This window comes from Pezoporus wallicus, unplaced genomic scaffold (assembly GCF_028554395.1).
Source record: "Pezoporus wallicus isolate ANWC-B61680 ecotype Strahan unplaced genomic scaffold, APGP_CSIRO_Pwel_v1 contig_4684, whole genome shotgun sequence".
Lineage (NCBI taxonomy): Eukaryota > Metazoa > Chordata > Aves > Psittaciformes > Psittacidae > Pezoporus > Pezoporus wallicus.
This window is the reverse complement of record NW_026637499.1, coordinates 196870-207055: the sequence shown is the minus strand read 5'-3', so window position 1 is coordinate 207055 and position 10186 is coordinate 196870.

Genomic DNA, 10186 nt, shown 5'->3' with positions numbered 1-10186 from the left:
CTAATGAAGTCTTACAGTCTGATTTTCATTACAGTCAGGCCTGGATACACCAAGGACATGGAAAGGAGAGGAAAACCCCTAAATCTGTGCCTTTCCCTTCACCTGATGAGCCAGATGCCACCACCCAGGGAATTTCTTTGGGACAGCTGGCATTTCTGTTATTAATAATGTTTGTGGCTTTTCACAGGGACAAGGAAAGAACATTTTGCACCCTGGTGCCTGTACACGCTGGCACAGTGAGTCAATTGGAATCAGAATGTTAAGTGGCAAATCTTAATATAGCAATGCAAGGCTCAAAAAGAGACCCCATAGGTTTCCTGATAAACCAACTGAAAACCAGGTTCATACAGCAAATCATTTCAGTGAGGAATGGGAGGAAATCCCTCAAGGCAGACCACTGAGCAGTGATTTTATAGACATTTTATCAGGCACCAAGGTGCTGAAGCCTACCACAATTCAACAGCAAGGCTTTTGTGCCAACTTAAACCCCATGCAGGAGAGGATACTGTGAATCTGTGATGGAAAGAGGCCTATGACCAAGTCTTGTGCAAGTGGAAGATGAAGAACCGTGTAGTAACATTTGACTTTACCAGCAAAAAGTGACAAGACAATGACTTCATCTTATAAGATACAAGCCAGCAATTGTTATTTACTCTGATGATAAGTGGTTTAAATAGGTGGGTCAGTGTTCTTCAGGCTTTATTTTGTAACGGAAGAGGCAATGATATAATCTTTACCAATTTCTTCTGAAACTGAGCAAGGAGCCCATTATGAAGAAAGTGGGGTGAGAAGCATCACAAGCCCAGGAGCTAAATCAATTTGTGTTACATTTTCCACTCTCCTTTCGTATGCCTTGGCTTCTTGCTCAGGATCGACCAAAACAACTTGCATAATCTAGCAGCACAGTGACGTCCTCATCGTGCTGACATTGCTTATTCCCTGTTCACATGTTTAGACATGCCTGTACAGCATGGAACGTCTGCTGCCTTCCACCATAGCCACAGTGCCCTGAAACAGCTTCTTCCCTTTTCAAAGGGCCTGATATATTAAATCAAGAAGAATCTTCATTTTTATTAAAGATGCAGAAGAGTAGATAACAACTCGCTTGACATGGGTTCTCATTAATATATTAACTGTCTGTGCAAGACCTATTACATTTCCCATCATAGTTTCTTTCATTTGTGCCTACACTGTGAACATTAAAGAACCCTGCACGTTTTCTGCTACTCTTTTTCTGCAATGCATAGATGCTGGGCTCTTTAATCAGAAAGAGACCATTTGACAAAGCACTACCAGACGTTGCAACATGAACGGGATCTTGCCAGGGATCTGAATGATTCAGGTCTTGGACCAATCCAGCCTGGGTTTGGCAGGAAGGGAAGATTGGCTTTGAGAGAAAAAGCTTCAAGAAAAGAAAGAATAAATATAGTGAAATAAATTATTTAACACAGTCCTTGAGTCCAGATCTATCCTAAGCAGCTGAACATAGCTCAGCATGCCCCCACACTGCACATACCAAAAAGGAGGGTGAAAAAGCAAAAGGGTATTTCAGCTCTGGAGACATAGGTTTGCTGCCTTACTGGATCCTAGTGCCCCTGATGAGCTGCCAGAAGTGGCCAGCATTTTCCACGCTTGCTTTCCTGCTGAAGGGAGTTTGATTTGTGGGCAACCGTGGATCTGGAAGCACTGCAGTAAGGACTGGGCTTTCCCTGCCCCAGTGAACACCCCAACCCACGGCACCTCAGCTCCACTGTGCTGTTGGTGACAATCCATTCCCACATATTTCCTGGAAGCCTTCCAGGTCCTCACTCTCATGTGCCTGGGCTGCTGCCAGCCATATCTGGTATGTGGGTTCCTATGGCAGGGAAGTCCAATGGCCATCACACAGCTCACATGTTAGGTGAAGCCTCCTGTCTCCCTGGAGCTGTACCATCCTTGGGGAAGCCTGAGTGTGCTCTATGTGTGAATAACTCCCTTGACCCAAAAGAGGGGTAGGTACCCCCCAGCCTTCTCAGCAGCTCTGCCCAACACGCACTGCTAAAGGCAGAGAAAAATTGCTTGGTCTCTGGGCATCCTCTGTGAGTGCCCATGGGTCTCTGCTAGCAAGATATGCAGGCAAGTCTCCACTAAATCCATGCTTCAGGTGACTTACAACAGCTGCTGTTACTCTTCCTTCTGCTTTCTCCATTTCTTCTCATGCTTGTCATATCATAATTAGAAAAATGAAATGATGATGTGTATAATGTTCTGTATTGCTGCCTACCCTGCAATCAGTATTGCTTCATTGTCATCCTTGCTCTCTCTTTATGGCATGCGGCCATCTCTCCTCTTACGCTGAGCCAGAGTTAACCACTGCATCTTTATCTTAAAAGGACACCAAAACATCTCCCCTGAAAATCTCAGCTAAAGCAAGTTATTTGGTATATAAACTCCTGTGCAATGATAACCAGACCCATCACAAACCAATAAACACAACTATGTGTTGAAAAAGTGAGTTTTGCTGGTGACTTCTCACAGTTAAGGAAAGCAAATCTGGAGGAAATTAACTCAGGAAATAACAGGAATTTAGCACATTCCCCTTGTGCAATATCTGAGGAAAGAGAAACTTGATACTACAATTCTGCTATTTGAATTACAGAATCACAAACTGGTTTGGGTTGAAGGTACCTTAAAGCTCATCCAGTTCCAGTCCCTGCCATGGGCAGGGACACCTTCCACTAGAGCAGCTTGCTCCAAGCCCCTGTGTCCAACCTGGCCTTGAACACTGCCAGGGATGGGGCAGCCACAGCTTCTCTGGGCACCCTGTGCCAGCGCCTCAGCACCCTCACAGGGAAGAGCTTCTGCCTAAGAGCTCAGCTCAGTCTCCCCTCTGGCAGGTTAAAGCCATTCCCCTTGGCCTGTCCCTACATCCCTTGTCCCAAGCCCCTCTCCAGCTTTCCTGCAGCCCCTTTAGGCACTGGAGCTGCTCTCAGGTCTCCCCTTCAGGAGCCTTCTCTTCTCCAGGCTGCCCCAGCCCAGCTCTCTCAGCCTGGCTCCAGAGCAGAGCTGCTCCAGCCCTCGCAGCATCTCCATGGCCTCCTCTGGCCTCACTCCAACAGCTCCACGTCCCTCTTGTGTTTCTGGATGCAGGACTGCTGAGGGGGGGGAAGGGATGTCTCATGATCATTAACAACACCCCCTTCTTTAATTAATCTAAGTCCTTGGCTGAAAGAGCTGTATTCATATATGTGTGTTTTCTGGCTGACCTGGATCTCTGGGGACTCTAGCACTGGCCTGCTCAGATCAAGACTGTCACTAGCACTAGGTCAGGCAGGCAGTGGCTTTCTCCAGCCAAGTTTTGACAGCTTGCCAGGGAAGGGATTCAGGCACCTCTCCAATGGCCCATTCCTGTGCTGTATCAAACACTGAGTGAAAAAGGTCATCCAAACATCCAGCAACAAGTTCCTAAAATACAGTTGATGGCTGTGAATTATATCTGGCATTACCAAGGCTTTTTAACTCCCCTTTTTGACAAACTAAACCAGCCCAGCTTTTTCAGGCTCTCCTCAGAAGTCATGTTGCTCAGGACCCTGAGCATCTCTGTGGTCCCCATAAGAAGTAAAGAAGGAGGCAGTGACCCCTTCTCTCTGGTATCCAGTGACAGGACACATGGGAATGGCTCAAAGTTGCACCAGGGGAGGTTTAGACTTGACATTAAGAAGCATTTTTTACAGAGACTGTGAACACTGAGCAGGCTTCCTAGAAGGTGGTCAATGCCTCATGCCTGTCAGTGTTTAAGAGGCATTTGGGCAATGCCCTTAATAATAATTTGCTTTACCTTTTGATTAGTCCTGAAGCAGTCATGCAGTTGGACTAGATGATCCTTGTAGGTCCCTTCCAAATGAAATGCCTATTCTATTCTAGTCTAAGCTATCCTACCCTCCTGAGCCAAAAATGGACACCATATTCCAGGTGCAGTCTCATAGTGCCTCTTGGTCTGCTGGCTGCTTTCCTGCTGACATTTCTCAAGATATAAAGAAACCATCTTGATTTGCCATTCGTACCTAACCTGGTGTAATGAGGCCTGAGTCAAGTCTTCATCAAAAGCCGTAGAACACTCTTCATTTACTTCACTGGATTGGGTACCTGGTTTATCAGCACTGTCACAAACCTGACAGCACTGCCAGCTGCGTGGGTTTGAATTTGTCTTCTCTGGATTCCGGTAGTTTCCTCTCCTGAGACAAATGAAGAGAGCCACCCTGCTGGGACTATGGAAAACACTGTCTCCCACTGCATTCCTCTCAAGTGCAGGTATGTAGAAAGAAGCTTATTTTGCATTCCTTTCTGCTTTGGCAGCTACCAAGCTCCCTGCAGCTGTAAAACCCACATCATTTGCCAAGGAAATGAAGAGGAGTTTCTCTGCATGGAGGTGGCCTCCTTGGCAGCCTCTGGACATGGTGGAGGAGGAGAGGAAACACTGCAGAGGGTGTGTTGAGGCAGGCCATGGGACTTTTATCCTGCGTGGTCACATGTGTGGGATTCCAGGCTTTTACTCTTGGTTTTATTCTTTTTTGGCAGCTTTGTAGCTGCCAAAGGAGAAAGGAATGTGAAATAAGTTCCTTTCTACATACCTGCACTTGAAAGGAATGCAGCAGGAAATCATTTTATGTTTTGCTGTTGCTTTTTGTTTCCCCCAGCTTCCTCTTTACACAAACAACATATATAGATAGAAGCAGGTATTTTTCACTGGAAATGTGAATAACAGTGCAAGAACATAAAGCTTTGCCATATTTCTGGAACATTCCTGTCCTCCTTTAGTATTTTTACGTCGTGGCTAAAGAACTTTATGAATCAAACAGGGTTGCTCCTCCTTCCTAGCCTCTGCTCCACCAACAATGTCAGCAAACTGAAAGCAGTCTTTCAACCAAAAGAAAAGATGAAATTGCAATATTCCCTATACATTTCTGAGTTTACCAATGCTCTGATATGTGTTAATCATAGACTGAGTCCTCACTAGACGCCAGACAATGTCCTCGCACACTGTGCCCATCGGTTTGGTCTCTACAGCATTGCCCTCAGGAAATGTGAATAAGCAGCTGTCATGAAGTGTCCTCCCTGTAAAGTTCAGGCTGCTCACAGGGACATTTCTGAGGCACTGAAGCTTCTGATTGAGTTCAGACATAACCCACCCCTTAGAGGGTGCTGAATGGTGGGCGACGAGTGTTGACGTGGACTCGTGGCACCTCTGTGAAGGCAGTTGAAGGGTGCTGTGAGACTGACCTGAGACACCATACCATAGTCTCAAATGGTCTCAAAGCTAAAGTGACAAGATGCAACTTGCTTCAACACAAGATGGCAACCAAGAGGTCTTGGCACTCCTGTTTTCCCTCAGGAGCAGTGCGGGCTGCAGCTATGAAAGGAGGGAGCCAACACCCCGCACAAGGCAGAAAAGGGCAGGTTTTTTCTCAGATTTCTCAATAAAAGCCCTGTTGAGGACCACTACACAACAACCAGCACTTACTGGCATCAGCAGACGTACTGAGAAGGCAAGCTGTGCAGCTCTCAGGGTGCAGACCTCAGGCCAAGAGATTGTCCCCAGCTTTGCTTGCTGCAAGCACATACTGGAGGAGCCTTCAGGCTGTTGCAGCTTGCCAAGGGAAGCAGATCTGCTCCAAATGGTGCAGGGGGAAGTATCAAAAGGTAAAGCAATCTACCTCTGCAAAATCTGATGTGTGTGGAGAACACCTGATCTCAGACCTCAGCTTTCATAGGTTAATATTTAGTAGTTTCTAATTTTGGCTTTTCTGAAAGAAGGGATGGAAGGCAAGAGGAGAGGTTAAGGATTAGAAGTCAGAGTGTTCACTGGGGTCTAGTCCAGTTCTCTCTGGCAACCTTAGAGAATATTCAAAATAGCACAAAATTACAAATAGGAATTAAGATCCATAGAAAAGAACATCACAGGAGCATAGACGTGACTGTACCATTGGGTTCATCTCACAAATATTCTGCTGGTTGCACCATATTCATTCTAAATTTATCATGGAAAAGCCTAAAATTCTGCTTCTATTTTTGGCACATCCCTTCTCTAAATGAATTAAATAAAGATACTGCACAGGAACGTATTGCACCAACTCTTTGTGCCCAGTGAAATCAAGCCAGAGCAGACAACTCCGGAAATGTGCTTGTGCGTACTGTGAACAAAATACTTTTTGCATCGCATCAAATGCTCTTTTTCTCGTGGGAACTTATCTCATGCTATGGCAGCCCTACTTTTTATTTCATCTCTGCTAAGCTGAGATGATGTTTGAAATATCTTTTCTATGGGAAATATTCAAATGTTTCACTTTGTTTTCTTCCAGCACAAACTGAAAAGCTGAAAGCTTTTTCCTGAATAGAATTCCTTAATTTGTGTAAGATTTAACTTCAGAGGAGTGGAGGTGTTTCTTTACAATTTTGACCGAAACAGAGAAAACAACTTGATTAGATTTGTTTGTAATTAAGTCAAATTAAGTTGAAACAGGACCACCAAACATCATTAAAATGAATCTTATGGATGACTATCCTTGACAAAGGCAGTGCCATCCCTCCAAGAGCTTTTAGTTCATTCACACAAAATTCCCTTCCAGGAGACAAATATTCCTCTCAGAAATAGTGTGGTCAGATCTGACACTGCTGGAAGTGAAGTGTCAAGGGATGAATGTGCCATGGGGTTGAAGTTTCACATCTCACCCTCTTTGCCCTAACCCAGTTTAGCTCTCTGAACTACCAGAGCAGGCTGGGCTGTGCCTCCTTCTATAGTGCTCATTTTCTGTACCATTTCCTGGTTTTCAGTTGGGTGTCAGAGGAGCTGAACATTCCAGCACATGGCACAGGCAGCAAGTGTCCTGCCTGGAGCCAGGCACAGTATTGACTCCAGTGAAGCTAACTCAGACTAACAGAAGGGATCACGAGCTAATTGATCTTAAGTTGCAAGTAAGTTCCCTTATCATTGCCAGCTTGATTTTCCTCTCAATTACTACCACCCCTCTGTCCCGGACAGTTCTCCTTCCTTTCCATCCTGGCACCTTGTTATTTCTATGTTATAACTACACTGATCTCAGTATAACCCTTCAGTGCTGCATGATTTGCGTGCACAGCATGAAAGAACTGTTCATCAAACGCTCTTGCAATGGACCTGAGACGTGATATATCCATTTTTTGAAGCTGGGTATTGAGGCAGAGACCACTGTGTGGCAAACAGATTTTAAACAGCATTTCAGCACTTAATTGCGCTGTCAGGAGTCAAGCAGTTTCCAAAAGCAACTAAATATGTGACTTAAGAACCATTTTACATGAGTGTCACTTCATCAGCACCAAGGAGCAGCATCACATTAACATGGCTGGTTTCCCAATAACCATAAAAAAGAAGAGTCCTCTAAAAAAGTTGTGTTGGTTCCTTTCTCTGCAATCATGGTAGACGGTATAAGTTTTGCTATTTGACCTAGGAAGACTTGGAAAGTATTTCTACACTACAGCAGAAACATTAAAAAGTACAGAGATTAACCTAAGCAACACTGATATTATAGGTGAAATGCTTATTACTGAAAAAAAACCTACTTTAATAATAATGATAGCAATACTAGCAGTGATGGAAAAACTAGACAGGCTGAGAGAGCTGGGCTGGGTCAGCCTGGAGAAGAGAAAGCTCCTGAAGGGGAGACCTGAGAGCAGCTCCAGTGCCTGAAGGGGCTGCAGGAAAGCTGGAGAGGGGCTTGGGACAAGGGATGTAGGGACAGGCCAAGGGGAAATGGCTTTAACCTGCCAGAGGGGAGACTGAGATGAGCTCTTAGGCAGAAGCTCTTCCCTGTGAGGGTGCTGAGGCGCTGGCACAGGGTGCCCAGAGAAGCTGTGGCTGCCCCATCCCTGGCAGTGTTTCAAGGCCAGGTTGGACACAGGGGCTTGGAGCAAGCTGCTCTAGTGGAAGGTGTCCCTGCCCGTGGCAGGGGTTGGAGCTGGAGGAGTTTTAATGTTCTTTCTAGGCCAAACCAGTCTGATTCTATGATTCTATGATAATTATAGTAATAATAATAATTTCTGCTGAATTCCCAAAGTGCTTCACAAATAAGCCCAATACACATTTTTTACCTGTATTTCATTCTCTGTCCTTTTCCTCCTCTTGAGAACATTTTTATATAGTATCAGTAGCAAGCTTTCAAAGAAGCCTAAAATCTTCTTTTAACCAGGCCCTTCATCTGTGTTTATGTCTCCTGCTTCTTGCATTCTCCACACCTCTTGTAATCATCACTGAGTTTTCCTAGAAAACCTCCAAATGGACATGCTGCTACAGAGATGCTGGAGGCATACGTACATACATGACAGCACTTCATGCTGTTATTTCATACAGTCTCTTCACTGGGGAGGGGGAATAAAAGCCCTTTGAGACCAAGTGCTCAGCGCCTTGAAGCACACAGAGCTGTCTAGCCATTTCTGAAAGTCTTTTCCGAAGACCATGGTGCCTTAAAAGACAATGCCCCAGCATGGAGGTGAATTGCACACCCCAAGTGCACAAGCTGGCATCGGGCCTGCTAGGGACCCATAGTTATCCCAGCATGGGAGGGCTGCTCTTGGCTTCCAGGCTTGCTGCATAGCTGTGCCCTTGGCACTTCAGCAAGAGGTGGCTCATGGCACATCACTATGTGCGATGGGTGCCAGGGGTTGTGCAACCTCATTGGTGGTGATTTCCAGGAGCAAGGTTGACTTCCCTGCCACGAGAACAGCCACTACAATGAGAGCTATTCACCCCGTTTCTACTAGCAGGATGCTGTGAGCAGTCCAGCACAGTTCAAACCTATGAATGAGGAAAGAGATGGATGGCTTGGCACCTGCAAGAACCCCTCTTTGTACCGCAGTTGAGACATGAGGCAGAACAGAGGTGCTGTAGCCTCCTTGACCGTACCTGTGGCAACACCATTTGAGAAGAACATGGAGCAAAATGAAAGAACAAAGCAGACCTAGATTTGAGAGAAGTCCTTCTACCTTAGCTTACTAATTTTCTCTCTACCAAAGCTCTGTAGTTTCCATTAAAGACAGTAGTTACTCATTCTTTGTACTGATATCATTTGACCCCAAATGCCCTTTCATTACTCATTCTAAAAACCAGTGCTAAATGATTCATGAAGGGAGATTATTCCCTTGAATCCCCAAGACTAGGTAGCTCCTGCAAAATCCAGAGGGCTCAGTGGTGAGACATCATACTGGGAGTGATGGGTTGAGGACTGAAGGACAGTGAAAGAACATTCAGCGGTCTAAAAAGATGTTACTCCAATGACCCAGAGAGCAGGAGGGAGAAACAGGAAAGTGAGGAATTTGGGAAGATGAGGGAAATGGTGCGACTTAAAAACCTGGTGGAAAGTTCCAAGGAAAAACAAAATAGAGGAGCCTGCTAGCTTAGGCAGGGAGGCAAGAACAGCTTCATGATGCAAGCTCATTCCTTTCCTCCCATGAGGTGGGGAGGCCTGCTGTGCTAAAATCTCAGTGGAACAGGATAAAAGAACAAGGGCATTTTTCATCCAGCATCTGCTCTATATGAACATACAAAGACAGTTTATTTCTATCAAGGTTGTTTTGCTGAAAGCTCTGGAAGTCACTACGATGACCCTCCTATTGTTTCATATAGCTTTCACTACCTGAAGATCATCGCTTTTCACAGCATATGAGATGATTTAGGATGTTTCTCCCCACTTGTTATACTTCACAATTTCAGATGACAGGTAAAGTTTCTAGGAATGACATGGCAGCCTGCATGACATTTCTGCAAATGGAAGAGTTTTGTTATACATTACAGACAATAGTGTCCAAGGACAGATTGGGCAGAGCCTTGGGTGTTATGGTTTAGTGTGAGGTGTCCCTGCCCATGGCAGGGGCTTGGAACTGGATGATCTTAAGGTCCTTCCCAACCCTAACTATTCTATGGTTCCATAGCAGATGTTAAAGCTTTCCATAAAAATTCACCTACTAGCAACTAAAGAGGAGAGTTTAAAGACTGATAATTACAAATAAATTACCATTAGTCCATCAGCTACAACCAGTATCACACAAGTTGTACATGAGAAAGAGACGAGAACACAGGGCATCACTATATTGAAAATTTTGGAGAACCTATGGCATTCTTTCTTGATCCACTTACGATAGCGTAAAGGATGGAGGGTGTGTTTTGTGCCAGTTCTCT